At 42.1% G+C, this 24,198-nt stretch overlaps 1 protein-coding gene across 1 annotated transcript in view; it reads right to left on the bottom strand.

Moving 5' to 3' along the window:
- Positions 1-14,108: 14,108 nt before the first annotated feature.
- The window catches only part of LOC119807409 (acylglycerol kinase, mitochondrial-like), a 78,258-nt gene continuing 68,168 nt past the window's right edge, over positions 14,109-24,198 (bottom strand). The window contains exons 15-16 of the mRNA XM_042054573.1: positions 19,958-20,253; positions 14,109-14,906 (exon numbers count right to left, since the gene is read on the bottom strand). The gene's annotated coding sequence lies outside the window, so the exon portion shown is untranslated. The remainder of the gene's footprint in view (positions 14,907-19,957; positions 20,254-24,198) is intronic.

The raw sequence follows: 24,198 nt of genomic DNA, 5'->3' as shown, positions 1-24,198 counted from the left end.
AAAACAGAGACATTCAGGGGCTATTATCCTCCCTTTTCTCACATCTCCTGACATTACTTTTTATTCTTATAGACAATTTTACATTGTTCATGTCATAGAGACATACATGCCTTTACATATCTTTACAAAATGTAGGAACGCACACATTGAGTAATTACAAAAATGCATTTTTAAAAATTCATGCAGTCTTTTTGTTCAGTACTCATTAGCATATGCTTTTGCTTTGATTTCTTTCTACAGTTCATGCAAAATAATTAGTGGTCAATCTGCTTGAAATTATTCTTGGTAGTGACTTTTTCATTGGTGTCCTTAGGGTTTTCATAAATGCTATCATACTAACTCCAGATAAAAAAGATTTACCTCTGTCTTTTTCATTTTTATGCCTTTACATTATTAAGTCTCAACAAAAGCCTTCCATATAACATTACACAGTAGAACAGGGCCCCATGCCAACTTAATTTTCTTTAAAGTTTATTCAATATGACACAATCTCCAACTTCACTGAGGTAGTTGACCATGTTCCATGACCAGAACTGCCTCTAAACTGGAATTCAGTTGCTGAGTCAGCCCCAGCACAGCACCCCTTCTGTGGGTGTCTCTGTCTGCCTCCCGTCTTGTGACTTCTAGACCTTTGGACAAAGGCCTGCTGGTTTCAGGATAGCTATGGCACAAGGTGGCAGGCACGCTCTCCAGAGGTAAGTGGAGGTCATCTCCGAGATCCTGGTTGCCCTCGTTCATAAGGTACCAGTAGAAATGTCTCCAGACAAACTGCTCCTTCACTTAGCCTCAAGACTGCACAGCCTTCATTACGTTAAGGCTGGGTACATTCTTATCTGCCAGCTCTGGATGTGTGGGCATATGGACATCTTTCTTGGCTACCATCACTCCTTCCTTAAAAAGTTCCCAGATGGTAATCTGGTCCTTTAGGCACTAACATAGCTGCAGCTGCAAGATCCGAGACGGAAGCTGGAGCCATGCCAACTTCTAATTCACACCAGTGAGAAGAAATAAAACTCCACTTCCCTCCATGCCGACCGCAGCTCCGTGTGTATAAGTGTGCTCTATGGTTCCACTAAACAAGTAGGGAAGAGAAGGGTGGTACAGCTGTGATCTCTTCCAGCCAGATGGCTCCTGTGCTGGTCCTGAGGAAATGAGGATGTGCATACCAGGTGTGGTGTGCCACCTTGTGGAAGTAAGAGTTTAGTGCACCTGAGAAGTGTCTCCTCCCACAGTTGCCTTTGTCTGCTCTGAATCTGAGATTAGGGGTAGACCTGTGTCACCATAACACCAAGCATGGCTCCTCTCTCAAAAGGAAACCCAAACTTAGTCATAGAGAAAAGACTCTTGTTCTCCAGAGAGTTTCATGCTCACTCCACTACCTGGCAAAAGTCCAAAGGTCTTTCAGACCTCTGGGACACTGCATTTCATTGGACAACTCTGGCCATTGTCTTCTGTCTAGACCCATGGGACACTGTTCTCCAAATATCCAGCTAAAAGTTATTACTCTACAATCCATGTCAGATGCCATGATAGAAATTCAGTCAGATTCTGAATCCCATAAATGGATGCTATATTTTATCATAAGCTAATAGGAAATTAATTGTTTATGGTTGTCAGACACCACGAAGGAACTGAACTGCTTGCCATGGCGGTGCCCAATATGTCTGAGAGCTCAAGGAGGACGGTAGAGGCAGGCAGATATCAGGGAGTAGAACATCCTGGATTACATAAATAGCTACAGGTTAAATATAAATTAGAAAAACCTGTCCCAAAATACAATTTCAGTCTTTGGCAACCTAGATAAACATGTCATTGAAGATATTATAATGCTGAGTTCCTTATGGGTGCAGAATATAAAAGCAAACATTGTCATGCCAAGAAAACATACATGACAAATGAAAAAACCCAGGCAACCAGGCAGATAACAGAAATGATTAAAACATTAATATAAAAATGTAGCCATATATTGGTGGTACATGCCTTTAATCCCAGCACACAGGAAGAGAGGAAGGTGGATCTCTAATTTTAAGGCCAACCTTGTCTATAGAGTGAGTTCTAGGACAGCTAAGGCTACACACACACACACACACACACACACACACACACACACACACACACTAACATTTGTTTGGTAAACAAAACAAATAAGAAAGTAAGATTACATTTTACATATGTTCTTTTGAAAGCCAAAGTAGCTGACCTTATACTATTGTTTTTAAAAAGCAGATTAGAAATCTACATATATTTTGTATAGAAGTGCAACTGTATCCATAAACTCTGCTGTTATATTACATCAATACTCGGGACTCCACATCTTTCTTATTTAGAATATTCTATCACTTCCATGTCTCTAAAACCAATGCTATTTGTAGAACAGAACTGCAAGCTAAATCATACTATAGATCACTGCTATTTAAGGCTGGAAGAGATACACTTTGAGAAAATAAACTTGTTTTCAAGTTTACTGGTCTATGTTCTCTGGGTTACCATTTGAAATGAGTCCCCTTAAGGTTATGGTGAGCAACTTTGCTTAGCATTTCCCATCAAAAAAATTCTCTCTATGTAAATGAGAGCATTTCTGTGGTATCTGGTTGCAGGTAACTCAGATTGGCTGCATGACTCTGAGATTTTGTGGCTCTAGTTGAGTAAAGAGAAACCCTGGGTTTTCTGCCTAAGGAATTCTTTTTGTAACTTAGTTGAAACTTGGACCTGTACCGCATCTGTGTGTGCTCGCTGTTTCTCCCTCTCAATTTTATTTTCTTATTTTATGTCTATGATTGTTCTGCCTGCTGGTCTGCAGGTGTGCGCAGGTGTGTTCAGAGTCTAGAAGATGGCATTGCCTACTCTGGAACTGGAGTGCAGGTGGCTGTTAGCCTCTGTCTGGGTCCTGGACACCAAACGCAGATCGTCTGGGAGAACATCAAGTGCTTTGAAGTGTTGAGATGTCTTTCCAGCCTTGACCTCACTCTACTCCGTAATACTTATAGCTCTTCCTCTACACTTCTGTCTTTCTCTATCCTCGTTGGCTTTCCCTGTCATAACAAATCATCTTCCAGGGTTACACCATGTATAGTAAAGAGGACCCTTCCTGTTCCCACGGCTTCCTCCAGACATAACTATGGCTGAGCGCCTATCCAGTTTTCTTTGGTTTTACCATGGCCTTTTCACCCAAAATGACAGGAGGGAGTCAAGTGGAAGCAGGAGCACTATGCCACTGGTTAACAGACACCTCTGAATCATTTCAAGGCTGTCTTTTTTTTAAAAAATTGACCAATGACATTTGACAAAAAAAGAAGGCAGCTAGCATGCCCGGTCTGCTGGGAACCATCTCATTTCCTCTTGAAAAACTCTTAAGGACAGATTTGTCAGAAGTGGCCAAAACACTGTCTTTAGATTTCATCGGTTCAATTGGGACCTACTGTTCATTCCCTTGTTCATTTGTTCGTGAGTTCGTTCTTTGTTAGTTCATTCATTTGTTTGTGAGTTAGTGAGTTCATAAGTTCCTGAGTTCTTAAGTTGGTTAATTGAGATATGGCTCTGTATAGGTCTACACACACACCTTTAATACCAGCACTTCAGAGGGAGAAGGTGGGTCTCTGTGAGTTTGAGGTCAGCCTGGTCCACAGAGCAAGTTCCAGGATGGCCAGGGCTATACAAAGAGAAATTATATAAACAAAACAACCCCCCCTTAAAAACCCAAAAATCAAACCTGAAGAGTCTAGATTTTATTTATAAAGAAATAGTCTTTCTAGTCCTATTGTCTGTAGAAATTTGATCATGAAGGCGTGGTTGATTTTATCAAAGAAATTTTCTATATTTCAGTTTTGCTTATTGCTACTTATCTTCTAGTGGATTTAGTGAGTTTGTGTTTGATTTGTTTGTTTTTCTCCTAATTTTTGAACTGTGTGCTGAAGCAATTTATTTCTAGTGGGCTTGTGTTTGATGTATTTGTATTTGTCCTAATTTTGGAACTGTGAACTAAAGTCCATTGTTTGTGCTCTTACGTGTTTTAAAGGTAGGCAATTAGAGCTGTGAATATCTTCACAGAACTGATTCTACTGTGTGCCAGGGTTTATGTAGTATTGTGTTTTCATTTTCATTTACTCAAGGGTCTCACTCTCTCTCTCTTTGGATTTCTGTTTTGACCCATTCATCGTGCAGTGATGCATGAGTTATTAAGTTGTGCCCTGGGCTCCAATGACCACATCTGTCCCCTAAGGGCTCCTAGCAGGATCATGGTGTACAGCCAAGAAAAATGCCCATCCCTATAAAAATAAAAGGTCATCATCCCTTCCTAATCCCTTGACCTTATGCCAGAGACTGTACGGAAGAAACACTAAAGGTTGAGGCCAGAGCTGGACCTGACTATGCATATCTCTTGCCTTCCAATTAAACTTCCCTTCTTGCTGGAGTTAATGAAATCTCCCTTGCTGATTTGAAAGTCAACCATTTTCAGGTTTCTGATGAAAACCCTTATTTGGTTTACTTCACATTTTAACATGATTTTATTTATTTTACTTTATTGAGCCAGGATTTTTCTCTTTATGTAGCCTTTAGTGGCCCCAAATTCACTCTTTAGACCAGGCTAACCTAAACTGACCAAGATTTGCTTCCTCTGCCTCCCAAGTGAAGATGTGAGATTAAACGCCACTACACCCAGCTTTCCCACTTTAATTTTATAGGATTATCAATACCCCACTTCCCTTGCACTCTGAGTTCCAGACACATTGTCTCACTGCATGACCCAGCACTTCTTCCTGAGCATCGCCATGCAAGTAGTGAACCACTCCAGATAATTTTAAGTATCCTGTTAGTGGTACATGGTGTTAGTTTCGGCCTTGGTAGCAGTTACATCATCAGCTGTCATAAGGCTCCTTTCCACTGTCAGATATGCAACACGTGCCCCCTTTAAAGTGCCCACCAGGCGTAATTCACTCTCTTGCCGCTTCGGTTCTCGTTCCTCTTGCTCCTCTTTTGCTTCTCTTCTTCAACTTGTTTCTTCCTGTCTTTCTGTCTGTCTGCCTGCCTATCTCTCTCATCTCCCCACTCTGACATGGCCTTTTCACTCTTTCTCTCCCTCCCCCCATAAAACTCTTGCACTAACTCTGTTGCTCATAGCGTGTTTGATTTGTGGCCAACCTCGGTAGGGCCTGCCAAGATGTACCCACTTTGCCTTTCTTTTTTTTTTAATCATTATACATGTTTTTTTTTCAATCTCATAAGAAATCCCCAAGCAACGCTCACCGAGATTTAGCAAAGAATGAACTAGCCCAGAATATCAGCAGTTCGAGGTTAAAGCTGTATGTGCTATATATAGCTTAAACATCACTCTGATGGTCACATTTATGTTCCCATGGGAACTTTAACTTCTATGTTGGTTTCCACATTGGAAATCATAAAGAAGGAGAAAAGGCCTTCAGATTTTGTTTTTAAGATGGAAGGGAATAGAATTGGGAGACTAAGCAGATGACATGCTCTGTATTTAAGAACTGCCCTCTGCTTCCTTGAAGAAAACAAATCCTAAAATACAGGAAGGATACTTGATAGGAACCAATGACTGCCTCAGACAAGACAGCTGCCAAGGACTAGAGTGTCCAAATCTGTATCTGTGTGTATATTAGTGGGTGACAAATGGGGTAGTGGTGGTGCTAGATGCTTGGATTTATGGTCTATATCAAAAATAAATGATGTAGTGTGTAAAAATTTCTTTGTAAGACTGTTTAGGATTTGTTTAGTGTATAATGCCCTTGTTTAACTAAACTGTTATTTCCTTAAAATCATCATATATTGCATTATGTCAAACACTATGAACGTTGTATTGCTTTAAATAAATACAGAATTGTTTTACCAATGGAATGTATTTCCATTTATCACTACAAATGATTTAATTCCATCTGCAGTTCCTTCTTAACAGCAGAGTGCATTTTATTTTGAAGTTTTATACTACTTCACAGATAAAAAATGCTACTTTGGTTGGGGAATAGGAGAATACATGGAAGAAATTTTCTTTATTTGCTTTTTTTATCATGCTGAGTAAGTTTAAGTAGCTTTATCTTGTCTTAATTTCCCGAGGCTATTATTAAATTACTACTTTATGTGCCTCCTTCATAGGCAGGGAATAGCACTAATTTAAAATATGAAATACTGGTGCGTTTTCTCAACCCATCATTAACTAATTTTCTTGCAGAATATATTTTTAGATTGGATAGACTTTGGTAATGTATACTTTGATAATGAGATTATGTTGAATTAAGGGAATACATAATTTGTTGTCAGAATACTTCAAATTTATGATTTTGTTTTACTTCCTTCCTCACAGGGACTGGCAGATTTTTCTGTAAGGGTTAACGGATCTTTGCCACATCATCTTTTGAGACTCTGAATTGTTGGTTTCAGAATCATTTAATCGAGTAAAAGCTAGTGTTTGGCCATACAAAACGGTAGGGAAGATAAAGCCTGGTCTGTGGGAAAGTGTGTTGAGAATTTTGCTAAACTCTCCTCTTGGGATGGGTACTACTTTGATGCAAGATTTTTAGTAGCTATATACCATTTTAAAATTAATTAATTATTTGGTGTGTGTGTGCACATGTGTGTACAACCTCGGATGCCTCTGGAACACAGCTTCTGTATGATCTCAGGAAACACTTTCCAGAAGTTTTCACTTCAGTGATGCTGGTCTCTTCTTAATCACTACTAATTTCTCAGATTCAACTGGCCAGCATCAAGTATCCCAGCAAAGCAAAGGTTTCCCTTTAGTAGTTGTGATATATTATTAAGCACATCTAATTCTTTACTCCCAATGACACAGAATCACAGATTCTTAATCCAAAATAAAATTATCCATGGTAGAGTATTTATACTTCCCTCTGAAACTTCACAAGCCAGGTCTTCATCATCTGAATTGCCCTCTACATTATCTTCCAAGCTTCTACAGGTCAGCTCACCCAGCATTGAACATTCAGTGGCTTTTCTTGCACAAAGTTGCTAAGACCTTCCACAATCCTCAGAGAAACATGGTCAGACATGTAGCAGCACACCTCCCACCCCCGTACCAATTTTCTTAGTTAGGGTTTCTATTGCTGTGATGAAACACCATGACCAAAAAGTTAGTTGCAGAGCAGAGGATTGATTTGGCTTACACTCCCATATCTGTTCATCACCAAAAGGAGTCAGGACAGAAGCTCAAACAGGGCAGAAGCTGATGTAGATGCTATGGAGAGGCGCAGCTTGCTAACTAGCTCTTCCTGGCTTCCTCAGCCTGCTTTCTTATATAACCCAGGACCACCAGACCAGGAAAGGCGCCATCCACAATAGATTGGTACCGCTCCTTCAATAATTAATTAAGAAAATACTTTACAGGCTTGCCTACAAGCAAGTCTTATGGACACATTTTCTTAATTGAGGTTCCTTCCTGTGGACGCCTAGTTTCTGTCAAGTTAACATGAAACTATCCAGCACAGACAGGGTCTCATTATGTTGACTTGGCTGCCCTTGAATTTGCTGTGTGGAACATGCTATCCTTGAACTCATAGAAATCTCCCTGCTTCTGCTTCTCAAGGTGCTTGCCACCCTAATAGTGATAAATGTTGTCTCATGGTTTTTATTTTTATTTCTCTAATGATCTCTTCAAGTTCTTATCGACCACTTGTCTGCTTTGGAGATTACCTGCAGTTCTTTGCCTGTCTGGATAGGGTCATCTCTTGCTGAGTTGTGTGTGACCACTGTTATAATCCAGACTGTTATTCCAAATCCACTGTAATAACCCAGACTGTTTCTACCTTCACAAAATTCCTACAGAAAACAAGAAAAAAACTGATAGAGAAACATTTCTCTTGAATATTCTCAATTAAGCAGGTCAAGAGGAGTGCAGTGTAATGCGGGACCAGTACGTGAGGTTTGGGTGGGACTTTCTTCTTGGTTTTGATATAAATAATGTTGTCATTTGAAATTATTCACCATTATGGGTAGGTTTAAGTAGAATATGAAAGTTGGCATAGAGAAGTAGTGATAAGCCAGGCAGTGGTGGTACATGCCCTTTAACCTCAGTACTCAGGTGGCAGAGACAGGCAGATCTCTGTGAGTCAGTTTGACTCCAGCCTGGTCTACAGAGTGAGTTTCAGGATAGCCAGGACTAAACAGTGAAACCCTGTCTCAAAAACCAAACAGAGAGAGGTAAGGATAGCTTTCATTTATGATTCCATGCTAATTGTTATGTTTGTATGATCTATTTAAATTTAAAAATATTGGTGTCAAGTGGGTAGAATTCCAGTTTTACCAGCAGTTCTTAGGGCTGCAGGACTTGCATAACTTGTCCTGGTTTGTACAGATATCGGTGGTCCTGGTTGAGTCCAGGCCTCCCTGATGCCAGGGCCTTTTGTACTAGCCTACACTAAAGAAATAAGGCATTTTAACACTTTAGATACATAAAAATATCAACCAGAAACAAAGACATGAGAAGATGGTTTAAAACGGTTCAACTCAATTTTTAAAAATTACATTTAAATAAAGGATTTCATAGGTTGGAAAAGAGGTGGTCTTATGTGCTTTTGTTTGTTTGTCTTTTGTTTCTTAAACATCACAGATGTTGTGAAAAGATTGAAGAATTAGAGTAATTACTGGTTCTTTTAAGAATCTTACAAATGTACATAACTTTGTATTATTTCTTCAAGGGTTCACCGTATTCTCTATTCTGCATATTAAGCAATCATCCCCATTCCTGGATGTGTCATGTAACTGTGTGCTCGCAGAGTCTAGAGTGCAGCATCTCAGGAAACGGTCGTTATCTGGTGAGAGAAATGAAGTGACTGGGGAAACTACTTCTCTATAGCGATGCAGCGGAGAACTTTGCTGAACACCAGGGGATATAAACACTCAGACATCCACACAAAAACTGTAAAGGGATGCAATTTTATCACAATTTTAGAATTTATTTTAGAATTTATGTGTTATTGACAGCAACACATAAAAGGACTTAGAATATGAACTGCAGTTCCTTTGGTGCTGCTCATAAAAATGAATATTAGGAAGTATATATGGTTCAGCAAATGGACATGTATCTCTCTTCTAGAGGACCCAAGTCAGTTCCCAGAATTCAAGTCAGGAATCGCATAACAGTTTGTAACTACAGCTCCAGGGAATGCAATGCTTTTGGCCTCCACTGGAACCCGCACTCACACGGGTGATTAAATTAATTTAAAAATTAAATTTAAAAACTAAATTAAAAATTAAATTTAAAAATTAAATGAAATTAAAAGCAGTCTTTGCAATGATCATCTTTCTCTGTGAGAAAATAGAGTAGTTCCCCTTTGCCATGCCTAAGTCTGAAAATAGTAAATTGAACTTTATAACTTCATAAAATAAAGGATTCTGACTTAAATAGCTGTTATTACACATTGTTCCATTTTTGTTTTATTAAACTCTGCATGTAGATTAAATTATAAGATCAATATGTGTATATGTGAGAAAACAGTATATGAAGGTTTGGTACGATCTCCAGTGTCAAGCACCCATTTGGGATTGTCATATTATTTGCCCAGACTTCAGGGATGGGTGCTCTGAAATATCAAAATCATGTTGGTTCTGATAACTCTTGTTTGAGTAAAACAAAACAAAATTTACACAGGGTTTCACTATGTAGCTTTGAATGTCCTGGAACTCACACTGTACACCGAGCTGGGCTTGAACTCACAGAGATCCCCCTGCCTCTGCCTCCTGAGCACTGTGATGAAAAGAATGTGCCACCAAAACTAGTGGACTATTGCCAAGGGGCCGAGCCCCCAGCAAGGCAGAGATACTGGAGAGGAGATGTCGAGTAGACAACCTACTGGACAGACACACAGACACACACAGGAACTTTATCTGAGGTCCAAAGCTTAATTCTTCATTTTATTTTTCTCTCTGCTGGTTGGTCTTACTCTGTTCTTTTTCTGTTCTGTTTTTCTACCTTGGTGTTTTCTGTTGTTTTCAACCCCATCGTTGTCCTTCCATACCTTTCCTGATGTTATCCTTTTATTTCTTCCATAAGGTTTCCCTTTAACATTTCCTTCTTATCTTATTTTTATCCCTTTATACCACTAATACAAAATTTTTTACAATAAAAGATTATCTCACAACCACAACTTAACATACTTTCCAAAACCAAATTGAAATGTTTTCCTAAGAAGAAATCTCATTGAGATCACAAGTTACCTGCTTCCTTTAGAAGCCCACAAGCAGTTAAACATTTTTTCTATTAATTTTCTCACCATAACATCTTTACCCCAAAGCAATGATTCGTTTTTTTAAGATGCACCATTTCTATGTAATTATATTCTTGAAGTAGGACAAGAAATAGCAGCAAATGAGAACAAAGTTATTTTCCGTTGCTTTTGGAGAAGAATCCAGTCAAGACAGCTAAGGAAAAAAGACTTTTCAGTGAAAGCAGGGGTGTGAGGCAACGTTGTCCTTAAAACTAACCTACAATGTTTGCGGAAGACTGAGTGTTTGTCCTCCAAATAGCCATTTACTTCTCAAAACACCTTTCCTTTCTAGACCTGTCTGAGGAGTACTAAGAGCACACAAGTGGATGAACAAAAGGACACACGCCAGACATTAGGCTGCTCCTAGTGGTCTAATCTCTGTGTGTATCTACAGGACATTAACTCTCATCCTTTGTCCCTTCAGGAATCAAACTTCCTTTATATATTTAAAGGGGACATTTTAAAAAAAATCATATAGTACACAAATGAATAAAAATTATTGTTGTTACACTGTCACTGTAATTTCATTGTTTCTGTTAACTTTTGAAACTGACTTCTTAGAAAGAAAAGGTTGGTTATCTAGGCAATGGAATTCTTTATCTTAACTGATAATGGAATACTGTTCCAAAAGTCATGGGCAAAATTCTCCTAACCCTACTGCAGTAACTTTGGATCAAAATACACAGTGTATCGGGGATGTATAAGATGTTGAATGGCCACATGAGAGTGGAGAATGAAGGACGTGGCTTTCTTTTAGGTTGGAAAAGCCCCTCAGAGCCAGAAGCATCAAAAGCACGGCTGTGGTTGGTCCACAGCTAGATTTACTATGCTTGTTTGATTTAGCACATCTTCAAAATTTCAAGACCCAACAATATGGGGGTTGTATGTGTGTGATATATAGACATATCCACTTATAAATAGGTCCATATACTTATAAACATTTACATATAAACAAAGAAGAAAACCCCAGATGATTTCTATGCACACTTCATTAAACCCTGTCACTTTATATAACTTTAAGTGAAGCAGTTCAGGTTCATGTTGGAAACTGCAGTTTTTTTTCCTACTCCTTTAAAATGGGCTCGCAACTTTGTCAGCATTTGTCATTCTGAAATGCACATTGCACACCCCTAAAAACATCATAAACACAGTGACTTATCTGTACCATGACACTTAATTGGAAGGTCATGTTCTACTGGGGAGTCACAAGACTACACAGCCCAACAGCATGGAGAATACAACTCAAAGCATGTCTGGTGTGGGGAGAAACTTAGAGCAGGACAGTGTTCTCCTGACCTGTTTACAAAGCAGTAAGACCCAAATGAAAAAAGGATTCACTATTATTGGCTGCTGAGATTTTTCTTGAGGTTTACGATCATTTTCACACACACACACACACACACACACACACACACACACACACACACACACACTACTAGCCTTTGCTCAATAGCCTGCCAAAACAAACATATCCTATTGATTTGGCAAAGGGGTCATGACAAAAACTTCAATGTGTAATCCTCATTAATTACACAGATGGAGCAAAAGATTCTGAATTGTAGTCTTATTTATCTAACACCCTTAAAGATTTATTAAGCACACTTAAGTGATGTTACATAGATACACATTTCAGAAAATGCCCTACTAGCCAATCACAACTTTTCCCAAAATGAAGCCATCAAGTCAGGCATCAACAGATAACAGGAAGAAAAACAATAATTAATCATCCAACATAAAATGACACTGTCAACTATTTGGTTTAGTGCCCTAGTTCAATTTATTCAATTTCTGCCCTTGTAGGAGGGGAAGGATGGCTTGCTGGGCCTGGTCCCCGGGAGGGGAAGGGGAGCCATGGGTGGGCTCCTCAGCTGTTCTGAGCTTGAACCCTTGCACATCTTCTTGCTTGCGCCTGCCCGAGCACTCCCCCTCCGGCTTCTCCTTGCTCCTTGGACCCTCAGATCTCTGCTCTTTCAATCCCTCACTATTTTAGCCACTACTCGGCAACTCCAGCTCCTTCTGTCAGCAATGATTCTTTTATAATTGATTAAGAAATTTGTAAGCAGGCTAAATATATTTCAGCCTGTTCCTTTTGTACTGGCAGGCAGCTGCTTGTGGTTTTAGTGTAGCAGATTTCTATTATTAATTCTACTCTAGAGAAACTTTAAAAGAGTGGTCAGTTTGCCATTTATTTTTGGTTACACACAATAGAGTCATTTAATTTCCTTTTACAACTTTTTTTTCAAGGTTCATGTAGGGCCCAGGGCAGCTTGGTATACACCTGCCTGTCAGGTTCCAACAGGAATCAGCAGGGGATAACTGGGAGGGAGCCTGAGGTTTAAGAAATGGCAGATTGAGAGAAATTGAGACAGAAAACACATGATAGACCAGGAGTACTGAAGGTGAATACCAACCAGACCTGAGTTATTTCAGAGCCTGATTACATACAGATTTAAAGGCAGAAGGCAGGACAAAGAGCAGTATTGCCAGCTAACCTCCACCCTGAATGTCCTTAGGAGAAAGTGCAAGCAGATGCATTATCTCTCACAAGAATTCAGCTAGGGGCAAGCAGCTTCTATATCTAACTGGATGTGCCTCAGGTTTGGCATCAGCAGTATTCTTTCTACTAGATAGAGTGTTCTTTCTGCATGTGCAAAATTCTCTTTCCTGTGGGCTTAATCAGAACATTCTCACAGCCCTCAAGGATGCAGGCAGAGTGGGCAAGCTTGAATTCAAATTACTTATGAATCAGAATTGACTCCAGATGGAAACTGAGTCACACATGGGCTCCCACACCTGCCAAGATAGACTCTATAGAGACCAACCAGAAAGTAGGCCTGAGTCTCAGTTTACCCTAAGGCAATACTTGACTCTGGAAAGACCACAAAGTGGGAACACCCAGGCACCATCCAGGAATGGGCCAATCAGCATCCAAAGGAAATACCTAAGGTTCCAACCACTGTAGATAGGATTGCCTGTTATCTCTTAGCCAGCACAAGCCCATCCCCTTTCATCAGGACACCCCTAGACAAATGTCAGTCAATCATGGGTCCTGAACCTTAGAAATCTCTCACCCCAAACTCTGCTATTATAAAAACCCTGCCCCAACTGAGTTCAGAGCTCTCTGATCACATCAATGCATTGGATACATGGAGAGTCTGAGTTCGAACTTGAATAAGAATAAAGGCTCTTTGCTTTCTCATATGAGACTTGGTTTCCTTGTTGGATTTTGGAGGACTCCATGATCTGGGCATAATATCTGGGGGCTCATCTGGGATCCACCAAGCCAACAAAGACTACTTACTGCCTGTAGAGCTTTCAGCCCCAGTCAGCTGGTAAGCTTTCCATGTTTTATTTCATTTCATGTCTTTCTGTTTGGATATCCTCTGTAAGTGATGTAGGATGTCCTTCTGTATACCCGTTACTTTTATTGGTTGATGAATAAAGCTCTTTTGGACAGTAGCTTAGCAGAGTAAAGCCAGGTGGGGCAACCAGACTAAGAGATTGTTTATAAATGTTTATTTTCATTTTAAAGGGTTAATTATAAATGATTAATGGTCATAGCAAGGTGTTTCTAAAGACAAAAGGGGGGATATAATATAGAAATGAACATGATAATGTGGACTTTGAGCTACTGATACAAATTTAAGGTCAATTTTGTTATATGTATACTTCTACTCTTGTTTAAGGTATTATGTTTATGTATAAACATTTAAAAATATAAGGTATAATTAAAAATTATGGATTAATAGATAGTTCTATAATAATTAAACTGTAGTCATGTTAGTTAGGTTTTCTAGATGTACAGAGATATATTTCAGATGGATAGGTATTCTTCAAACCTTTCAAAGACCTAAAGAATATGGCATTTAAAATGTTTTAAGCACTTAAGACTTTTCTCAACAGTGAGACTTGTCTGCTTCTGGCAGCATCAATTACTTCAGAGAGGTTGATGGTCATCAAAGAAACTCATTATGGAATTTGCCTCCAAAACGACAAGTTTGTCATTTGGGCATGAATCTGCTCTTGCCTGGGCTGCTTGATGGTATGATGTATAAACTGGACATGCAGGACCCACAGAAAAGTGACTGCTAAACTTTCCAAAAGATGGGATGATCCTTCCTTCAGGGCTCCTGCTTGCAAGGGTTTACAGAGCTGATTTCCTTGGGACCCATAGGTGGATTATATTCCACCTATTTGTTTTTCTGTTCTTCCCTGGAGCACATTTGCCTCTTCCTGCTGGTATTTTCCAGGTACCAAGGTGAGAAAACCACAAGTGGGGGACATTTCCTGTTACTGGAGATACAGTTGTTGTCAGGGTTTTCAGAAGTAAATTGAGTCTTTCCAGAATTTTGCTGTTTTCTGGATTTGGCCTGCCTTGAAGCCATGCTGGCATGGCTATTGTAGGCTCCAGTCTGGGGCTATCCTACTATCTGGCACCTTGCAAGGATGATGGTACTTGGAGATGAAGGTGGCAGATGTAAGTTGCCTGGGGCTCACCACTTTTTGGTGGTTATTCAACACTTGTTGGTGGTTCAGCATCCTCCACAGCCAACTTCTGAGTGAGTGGCCTCAGCTGAAGAAAAAAGTGAAGACATTGAGACAGGAGAACAGGAAGCTGCCAGGGTAGTAGATTTTGTTGCAAGAGTCCTGTGAAGAGGTCAAGAGGTCCTGTGAAAAGGCCAATGAGAAAATCTATGACCTCTGGGCCAAAAAGCAAGAGGCAGGCTAAGACATCTTGGGCCGGCTGCAACTTTTCTAACATACACATCCACCCTTATTCAACCACTCACCTACATGCCATCCAATTGTTCACTTGAGTGATCATTCACAAGTCTTTCTGCGATGTTAGCCTCTTGGGAGAAACTGGATAATTGGCAAGTCAACCCTCTTGCTCTGCTAGAAGCTGCAGTCCATTGATAAAGTCACCTCAATCCCATATCACACATGTACATGTCCTTATGGTAGGATGGATGCTGTGTGGGAGCCACTCAGCGAGTAACACAGAGCTTTGAGTGATTGAGGCCAGCGTATTGTGGCTCACTTACTTTTTAGAGTTTATGTAAAATCACAGGTGGGAAGCAGCTTGCAGAGGAGAGTACCCTGTAAATACCAATCGAGTGGCTCTCATTGTCATCTTTTGGGGAGGCATGTGGCCTTTCTCCCTGGTCTACAGAGTGAGTTTCAGGACTGTTTCACAGAGAAACCCTGTCTCGAAACACACACACACACACACACACACACACACACACACGAAACATATATGGAATATATATGGAACATATATATATATATATGGAATATATACGTGGAATATATATATATATATATGGATTTATTAATTCAGTTTGATTTGACTTATTGCATTGGTGGATGGAGGAATCCAACAATTCAGGATCCAATACTTATCATCTGGTGTGTTGGGCCAGAATGAGTCAAGTCCTGTGACTCTGTGGCATGGCCATGGAAAGCCATTCACTCCCCCGCCCCCACCTCTGCCACAACAGAACTGTTTGGTAAGCCTCCCATTCTTAAACCAAAATGCCTTATGAGATCCCAAATCTCTTCCAACCTGCAGATTGCTTGCCAAGTCACTGTAGTGCCAAAGCAAATCTGGCCTTCTGGAGCAGAGACAGTTCCTACTCCTTGGGATTCCTCTATACTAGAGATGTCTTGCGTGGAGATACCCCAACTCCCTCTGTTTTGGCCCAGGCTATCTTGGGGGATGTATCACCATACTCTCCCACCTCCCACCTAATGGCTTGTGAACAGGTACTTGCTAAGTCCAAATTCAGTCTCCAGAACTTCTTGGGTTGTCTTCTACAGAATTTATCCAACTTCCTTAGCCAGGGTTGCTCACTTCCTCTCCTCTCCCTTCCCTGTTCCCAGTTTCTCTGTATCTCCTACCCCTCTAGACATCTCGTGCTCTCGCCATGGTTCTCCCAGTTCCCCTGAACTGCTGCCTTCTCGCAATGGCAGGGCCTGCTAAAGGATGGCCACTCTGACTTTTCCTTTGCTTCCCTGGCATTCAGGTGGGCCGCACTGGGATTCTACCTGCAATAGACACATTCTCCGTTCTTGTCTGCTCTCTTGTCTGAACCACTACGTAAATGTCTTGCTGCTCTGTTGTTCTGTCTCTGTTCCCTCTTTCCTTCTCTCCTGCCACTGTTGCTGCTACCACACCACAGCACAGGAGGTCCCTCTTTCCCATACCCCCCAAACTGTGCTGAAATTCTACCCTCCAGCTACAAATCCCTTCTCACCCAATACATTCTGCTACATTTTCCTCTCTCCTAAAAATCTTTTTCCAAAACCCTGCACTGTTCCAGCTGTGTTGCTACTCTGTTCTCTAGTTTCCCTGCACAGCACCTTCTCCACACTCCGGGCAGCGGGCCGCCTTGTCTGGCATCACTGCCTCCACAACCGCTGTCCAGAAACATCTTTCAGTCTTATGGTTCCTAATATGCTGCTTTATGCTGCTAACTATCATTTCATGAAGTTTTTGTTTTGTTTTGTTTTTTGAAACAGAGTTTCTCTGTAGCTTTAGGGCCTGTCCTGGAACTAGCTCCTGTAGACCAGGCTGGCCTCAAACTCACAGAGATCCGTCTGCCTCTGCCTCCCGAGTGCTGGGATTAAAGGCGAGCACCACCACTGCCTGGCTATTTCAGGATTTTTAAGTTGGTCATCTGGCACAGTCTCCTCAAAAAGTTATCCTTCTGTTAAAAGTCCCATCTATACTGTGTGTATGAATGATATGTGGCCACATGTTTATTTGGATGTCTGACTTTGTGTGTTCCATGTATTTTTGCCTCTGAGCTTTGCTGAATCTGATATGAGGGCAGAAAAAATTATTTTATACTGTTCTACTTTACCAAACAAAAACAACTAAGAAGTTGGGTATGATTAAAGTCTCCAATGAAATTTATAGCCAACTACGTGGACAGCCACTATTTTAATAGAGGTTAAACAGAGACTTCACACCATCTTTAGTAAGGGTGACCACATGGATTGGCCCCACCAAGGAGACATCAGGTCTCTAATATACTTTGGGTTAGGATATATTTCTGTATGATAATTCTTGTTCTTTCCTAAAAAACAAGGTTTACAAAAGATAAGGTTTAAACAATGCTGGTTTATTCAGACATCAAAGTTGCACCTCTGCATTCATGTACAGGGATCTTGCTGGCAGCCAGATTTTGTAACCTAAGAGTAAACCCCTTGATTTGGTACAAGAGACAATAGTTCAATATACTCATCTTGACCCCGCTTGTCAAGTGGGATCCATAGTCCTGGCCACCATTTCATTTCTCAGTCAGTGCCAGATAACAGAAAGAAATGTACAAAGGCTGAGGAGGCTCCCCCTCCCCCAGGAACTGGAGAAGATGGCCTTTAAGGTGTTTTTTGTTTGTTTGTTTTGAGCCTTTAATGTTTTTAACGCACGAGAGGAGGCAGCAAGCTGGGCTGCAACAGAAGGCTATACTCCAAACCCATGCCTGAAACCACCAGCAACCCCACAATGGGAGCATGGGAAGCCCATGAGGCTCTATCCTTACAGAGCTCAAGCAAAGTCAACTCCGCCAGGAGCCTGCTACAAATGCGGTCAGGAAGGCCATTGATTATAGTAGTCCCCTGAACCCCGCCTGCCAATGAGGCCATGCTCCCTCTGCCGACAGCCTGGGCACTGGAAATAGGAATGGCCCCAAGGGCGGCTCATCCTCTATGCCACACCACAGAGGTCTAGACTCCTAACACTGGCTTCTGAGACTCCTTCAGCCTTTGAGTTCCTTTGCTTGGTGAAGGACTGACATGGCCTAGACTTGGTGACCCCCATCACCCTCTCTGGGCCTAGGGTAATGATCCAGGTTGCTGATAAGTCCATTGTCTTTCTATTTGGACATGGGAGCTAATGATTCTGTTTTAGCCTCTCACTTAGGTCCTACAGTTCCCTCGCCAGTTTCTGTAACAGGGGTGGGGCTGTAACTGTAATGGGACTCCCTCTTCCTGCCTAAGACCCTGTCACTTCCCTGCATTCTTGTAGAGTAATTCTTCTCACACTCTTTTCTAGTCATACCCACCTGCCCTGTAACAGCTCCCCTGACCCCCAAGGATACAAGCATCATGGTAGTTCATTGGTTAAGTTTCCTGTTAAAAGTACAGACAGGTGTGTCTCATTCTCAGGCTTCATAGTTCAGGATTAACAAGTTTCAGATGTAACTTCAGAGGCTCAGAGTTTAGCAGTGACGGATTTCGTTTTGATAAAAATGATAGCATTGACTACGGTTTTCAGGAGTTCTTAAATTTTTGTGAGTTTTACTGGTCCCAGTTTTGAGGACTGCATAGAGGTGTTTTCAGCATTACTGCACAGTGTCCAGTCACATATGACAAACCTCCGCTGAAATGCCGACTCTGTCCCCTCTGAAACAGGTTAGCATTAAACAGGGTTTAGAATCCCACAGGAACATTGAACTCCCTCCTCCTTCACTTGCCCAAACTTTTTGTTCAGTGAGTTTAGACTGAAAAATGTTTATGCCTTTTAACCCAAAGCCATACCCTTTTGTTATGACACCAAGATGTAAATCTGTTTCAGCTGTCTTACAGATACCTGCAGGTTACTGGGAACAGTTCTGTTACTGTATCAAGAAATCTGGTTTACTGGAAACTAACAGTCTCCAGAGCCCCTGTGACCCCACCCATTTTTTAGGTTTTTTTTTTTTTTTATTGTAAGTTCACTCTTCCTGCCTGGGCCAAGGCTAACTCACAGAGGGCCCTCCAGATATGCCAGCCCCTGCACCAGCTATGAGGAGATCAATTGGGTAATACTTACAGGTCAACTTCACTCACATGCCCATTTGTAAAACTCTGGTACCTCCTAACTTGTTGACACTTTCACAGATGGATAGAGGCATTCCTCACCTCCAGAAAAACAGCAGATGTGATGGCTCTTGTACCCCTGAAGAACACACCATCCCTTGATTTGGTATACCATCACCCCAAGCTCCTGGGACTTCATCTGCTGGTCCCACCTCCCCAGGCTCACCTGGGCACCTCTCCAGCAACTGGAACCTGATTTTCAGATGTCCCCATGAAGGGCTCCTGTGTCTCCCTCACTCACCCTTGCCTCTTGTGTGCAGCCAAGGCACTTCTCCATCTCATCCTTTCTGAGTCATCAGTCTTCCCACGCCCAGCCCTGTTCATAGGGCTGGTGTTAATAACCTGTTTTTTTTTCTCCTGGCAACATGCCTTCTCAGCTCCCTCAAGGAACAGATGCCTGAGGTCTCCAGGATGGCAGTGAACAGAATGTTTTTCCACCCATACCCCCACAAAGCATGGCCCATTGATTCCTGACTGCCCCTCCCCACAATGTCCCTTGTCAACAGGAAGCAGCCAGACTTGAACCTGCAACCATAAATAGCCAAAAAGGTTGGGATGTTTGGAATCTCCACTTTGGGAGGGGGCATTCCAGACTCCACCCCTGAGGAAGACTTCCATCGGTGGCTCCTCACCCAGAGATGCCTGGGACCACATCTACTGGCTACTTAAAACCCAGCCCACAGATCTGCCATGTGTGCTCTCCTTTTCTGTCTCCTGCCTTCCTGAGAGTTACCCGGGAGTGCTCTGGTTTGCATTGCCCTCTTTATTAAATCTGCATTTATTAATTCAGTTTGATTTGGGTTATTGCATTAATGGCAGAGGAATCCAGCAACTGGAGATCCAATACTTACCAGCAACAAACACACTGTTTGCCCAAAAGTTCTTGTTGACTGGACCAGCACAACACTCTTAATATTTTCTTTCTCTGGCTGTGGTTGGGAGCCTTGCCAATGAGCAGAAGCCCACAAAAGACAGATTTCTCAGGTACAGGATCCATTTAGCTCTAAAACCTCCTCCAAGCCTGGGCTCATCAGGGAGACATCTTGGTGATGCTGCAGTTTTTCTGCCAAGTCCTTTTGCTTGGCGAACAGCTCCCTCTGCTTCAACAGCGATGGAAGCTTTTCCTCTGCCCTTTTCTGTTCTATTCCTGTTTGTTAGAAGATTGTGTTGTTAGTGGAGGCTTGAGCCCAGGCATCCACACACTGTCATACAAGCACGATCACAAAAAAGGGTCCCAGTAGCTTGCTGGTCAGCCAAGCTAACCAAAACAAGAAGCTTATGGGGAAGTAAGAAATATTGTTTCAAGGCAGAGACTGACAAAGAAAGAAACCCAGTGTTCTCCTCTAGACGGTGCACACATGTAGGAAGCTCTGCACAACCCATAACCCATATACCTACACACACACACACACACACACACACACACACACAGAGTCAGCAAAAAGCAACCTGATTGATAAGGAGGTGGGTTTATTAAACATATTAGCTCTTTCAGAAGAGTCTCACAACTCTGCTATCCATCCTGTAGGGACTGAAAATGCTGTGGGGGGAATGTACCCTGCTGGGCCAGACCATGATGAGGTGGTTGGTAAAATTTTTCTCTTGAAGGATCAAATCTCTCAACCTCTTCCCCTGGCCTCTCAAATGCCCTTCTCCCACCCGTGGTCATCCAGCTCCAGAATGTAAGCTCCAGGAGAGGAGGTGTGCTTAGAAGCACTCATAGAAAACAGGGCTGACAGCTACCACTCAGGCTTCTGTCAGGATGAACCAAGAGCTGAGGAAGGGAGGACATTACATAGGGATGCAGGGAACACAAGGGGAAAAGGCCACAAAAAGAAGACAGTGAGAACCACTCAATTGACAATTGCACTGGGCTTTCCTCCTTGTAAGCTGCTTCCACCTGGATCTCACATGACCCCTGGTAAACAAATGAGCCAGAGGTCAGAGACCTCACCCACTCTCACCTCTGTGCATACCACCCCACCTATCATAAGCCAGGTATGTGGTATGTTATTGACCTGTCTCCCTCTTTGAACGATAGCTTCAAGCAGAGCAGGAGGGTTTACTGCCAAAAATTCAGTGCCTCACAAGTGGCTCACTTGCCGGAAATAATGCTGCAGAGACAAGGCAAGGAAAAATTGGATGGTGTGATGTGAGTCGCGGGATGGGGGAGCAGATGAGTGTGAGGGCTGAAAGTCAAGGTGAGAGGATACAGAAAAATGGGCAGACGGCGCAGGCACGCACACAAAATCACACACCTACAGCCATGTTTAGTTGACCAGTTAACGCTGATGTAAAAAGAGATCACCTGGAATACCATGGAGAAGAAATTTAAATTTTGTTGAATGGGAGAACACAATGGGCAGGGGAGATAGACAGCTCAGTCAACAAAGTGCTTGTCCCCCAAACCTAGTGCACAGACAGTTGGGCCCCAGGGTTCCTTGACCAGGTACCCCAACCTGCCTATCATATTCCCAAGTTAGTGCAGGAAAGGCTTGGTTCCCCAGCATAGGACCACTGGATGGTGGTGGACCAGCTTCTTGCTCTCACTCACTGCTTTTGTGTTGCCTGAAAACAAGTAGCTTTCTCCAAGAAGGAGATCCCTTAACCACAGGCTGCTTCCCTTCTGACACAAAGCCTTGAGCCCGGGAAACTAGAAAATCTCCACAGCGAGGAGGCAAAATAAACCTTTCATCTCTGTAAGGGGATTGTGTAAGTGATTTGTTTGAGCTATAGAAGGATGACTAATTCATGGCCAAATGACTGCATTTATTATTTCCTGCTGAACACTATTTCACTGAAGGGCTGAATCACATTCTATTTTTTCACTCATCGATGATGGACATCTGGATAGTTTCTTCTTCAGGACTGCTCTGAGGAATGATCCCAGGCTGATGTCCCCAAATTTCTCTGTGGACACCTACTTATCATTCTAGAATCTCTGGGTCACCTGGGGACTGCTGTTCAACTTTCTGAAAAATTGTACATAGTTTCTCAGAGGCTCCACTATTTGTCTGAGGGTCTATATTTCTCCCAACACTCCATGAGGCCAATTTTAACTCAGTGTGAAAACCTTTGGAATAAAAGCAGCTACTGAATACCGAAGACACAGCACAGGGTGAGCGCTTTAGACTAATGAGCCTAAGTGGGCTGCACTGAGACAGCCTTATTCTCAAACCTCAGCACAGCTGTGGGACTTCTGCTGGCCTGAGATGAAACCACAAGCACACCATCCTTCAGAATCTCTAAGAGAATAAATTCAGGTTAAGATCCAAGGCCAACATTAACTAAACCAATATTCAGCAAAGGTAGAAAAGAAGATGGTCACAGGCAATGAGGATAGAAACAAAACAGAGTGCAGGGAAGACATAGCGAGTCACCTGACTATCCAGTGGGCAGTCACCATTCAACCAGAGCCAAGAAGGGACACAATGCCTCAGCCATCCTTTCTTGACTCTCATGCATCTTGATTTGCCTCAGCAGCCGCCAATTCACCTTCATGTACTCCATTCCTCTGGTTTCCCCCACAGAATTTCTTTGCAGATAAATATTTGTGCCTCTTAAAACATCTGCAAACTTCTGAGTTTACAGTAGTTCTTGTGTCCTTTTATGCTAGGGAGCAGGGTGGACATGAGATGTTTGATGGATGCAAAGTGGTACTAACCAGAGAGGGCAGAGAAGTTTCTCATTAAAGATGGTCTCCATCATTGTTAAAGATGTACCATGAACAAGTGAACATATGTACATGAATTAGTACACACACACACACACACACACACACACACACACACACAAAGACATTCCCCCACCCATATACATACAGGCAACATGAACACACACTTTCCCCAAATAACGAACATGCACATACACAGGGTTATGATCATGCACGTGTGCATGTACACACACACACACACACACACACACACACACCTCTTCAACTCTCAGGTTGGAACATGAGAGCATACATGGTAGATCTATGGGCTGGGTGTTAAATTGCCAACAGGCATGGTCTCAGGCATCTCTGGGGAAGAGTCTCTGATGGTGGGTTTTCTCAGGGGCAGAGTCTGGAATCTCCCACCCTAGCTGAAGATTCCAAACAGATAGTGTGTCTGAGGAACTGTGTGCCCCTTTCTCCCTTCTGAGCTTTCTGGTATGTTCTGAGCAGGCCGACCTTGAACTCACAGAGATCTGCCTTCCAAGTGATGTGCTCTAAGGGTGTGTGCCCCCAGTCCTGGCTGAAAATACATTTTTATTTAGGAGCATTGCTTATAGAGATAAGATCTCCACCCCTCAACACTCTTCTCTGCAGTGTTTACCCATTTCTGATAAAAGGTGTTCTCTGGATAGGATAGATTTAGGAGTTCCCAGGATGGCCTTGGGCAGATGGCTTTGCTGCAGGGATGATTGGAACTTTAACTGGAGTGTTCTGTAACAGACTTTTCTGCTTGGTACCAGAGCCCTGCCAGGATCATTGTTCTTAGAACCCAGGAAGTGCTGCTCTAGAATGACAGGGACTATCTTGCACACTGCCTCGATTCAGGATACCTCCTGGGACCTCCTGGCAGCGAGAGGTCTAAATTTGCCCCATTTTACAGATGGATCTAGGTTTCAGTTTTTTAACAGCTAACAAGTTTCAGTTTTTTAAACAAAGGGCTATTACTCAAACAACAGCTCTGACATCAAGAATGAGAGAGAGAGAGAGTACAAACAAGGTTTGAGTTAGCCCTGCAGTATTACAAGAGAGTGACCAAAAAAGGCCAGTTCCTGTAACCCCATAAGTAAGCCCAGACTTGACTAAATGTGTCAAAACATAAGAAACTAGAAATCCAGTCTATTGAAAATGCAAAATCAATTATTTTTCACATAACTTCTGTCTCTGAAATTCTCCAAGCTATGCTTAAAGGACCAAAGGACCTGTGCACCTTTTTTTTTTTTTCCCCTGGGAGAAAGGGCGTCTTAGGGTTTCAATTGCTGTGAAGAGACACTATGATCAGGTCAACAAAAGGAAAGCATTTAATTGGGATGGCTTGCCTGTAGCTCAGAGGTTCAGTCCATTGTCATCATTGTGGGGACATGGCAGTATGCAGGCAGA

This window comes from Arvicola amphibius, chromosome 2, assembly GCF_903992535.2.
Source record: "Arvicola amphibius chromosome 2, mArvAmp1.2, whole genome shotgun sequence".
Lineage (NCBI taxonomy): Eukaryota > Metazoa > Chordata > Mammalia > Rodentia > Cricetidae > Arvicola > Arvicola amphibius.
This window is presented reverse-complemented; position numbering and strand designations above follow the sequence as displayed.